Source organism: Rhea americana, unplaced genomic scaffold, assembly GCF_003343005.1.
Source record: "Rhea americana isolate MKP2758 unplaced genomic scaffold, rheAme1 scaffold_1816, whole genome shotgun sequence".
NCBI lineage: Eukaryota > Metazoa > Chordata > Aves > Rheiformes > Rheidae > Rhea > Rhea americana.
The window spans coordinates 1-1,277 of NW_028185946.1; the positions used below are offsets into that span (position 1 = coordinate 1).

General features: G+C 68.6%; 1 pseudogene; it reads left to right on the forward strand.

The window, feature by feature from the left end:
* The first annotated feature begins 292 nt into the window (after window positions 1–292).
* On the forward strand, window positions 293–1,267 carry LOC146597500 (exosome complex component MTR3-like; annotated as a pseudogene).
* Window positions 1,268–1,277: the final 10 nt, after the last annotated feature.

The following is a 1,277-nucleotide window of genomic DNA, read 5'->3' on the forward strand; positions in this document are numbered from 1 at the left end:
GGTTCTGGGCAGAGGTCAACTTGGTAACTCTCTCTGCAAAACATAACTTGAATTTTATTCTGCTAGGCCCTCAGGAAAGTAGACAGCCTCAAGAAATTGCTGTCTGACCTGGATGCCAAAGTGAAAGTGCAGASAGCTCCCAACAAGGATGTGCAGAAGGAGATTGCAGATCTTAGTGAGGTGAGGATGGGGGCACTAGAGGGGGGTTCAACTCAGCTAATAAAGGCCGCCTGCCGCGTGTGCCGCTGGCTGTGCTTGGGGGGCCGGGCCGGGCGGGGCTCCTCTTTCCCTCCCTCTTCCCCTGCTTCCCTTGTGGGGCGGCCGGCCGGAGGATGCMGCTGAATCACCGCCGCCTGCGGGGCCCCGAGGAGTCGCAGCCGCTGGAGGTGTGGGCAGCGGCGGCGGCTGAGGAGGAGGAGGAAGAGGAGGAGGAGGAGGAGGTGCGGGACCCGTGCGCCTTGCGGCCGCTGTTCACACATGCGGAGCTGCTGAGCCAGGCTGAGGGCTCGGCCTACGTGGAGCTGACGAGTGGCACCAAGGTGCTGTGCGCCGCCTGGGGCCTGCGCGAGGCGGCCGCGGCGGCAGAGCCAGGCGGCGCGGCGGCGGCGGGGTGGTTGGTGTCCGGCGCGCACCCTTCGTTGGGCATGGGAGGCAGGTGGCAGCGCACGAGGCGGCGGCGGAGCGTGAGGCGGCGGCGGCGCTGCATGAGGTGCTGGAGCCGGTGGTGCGGCTGGCGCATTACCCATGCGCGCGCCTCGCCATCAGCGCGCTGCTGCTGCAGGACGGCGGCTCCACCCTGGCCGCCGCCGTCAGTGCCGCCGCGCTGGCACTCACCAACACCGCCGTGGAGATGTATGACCTGGCGGTTGGCTGCGCCCTGTGCTGGCCGCCTGGCACCGCCGCTGCCTACTGGCTCCTGCAGCCTAGTGAGGCTGAGGAGCGCTGCGCCGCCGCCCTGCTCACCGTGGCCCTACTGCCCTCCCTCAACCAGGTGTTGGGGCTGCTGGGCTGCGGCCAGGGCAGACCCCTGACAGCTGGGCCCAGGCCCTACACCTCGGCCTTGATGGCTGCCACCGCCTCTACCCCATGCTGCGGCAGAGCCTCCTGCGTGCCTACCGGTGCCATGCTACCCCCTCCACTGCCTGAGCTGGCCTGAAGGGCCCCCTCCGCTGCCGCAGGCCCCAGAGGCCAGCAGAGTGGCCTCGTACTGCTAGAGCCCCCGGATTTGTCCCCCTGCACTGCCAGAGGCCTCTCTGGAGCAGCCCCCCACTGCCCGA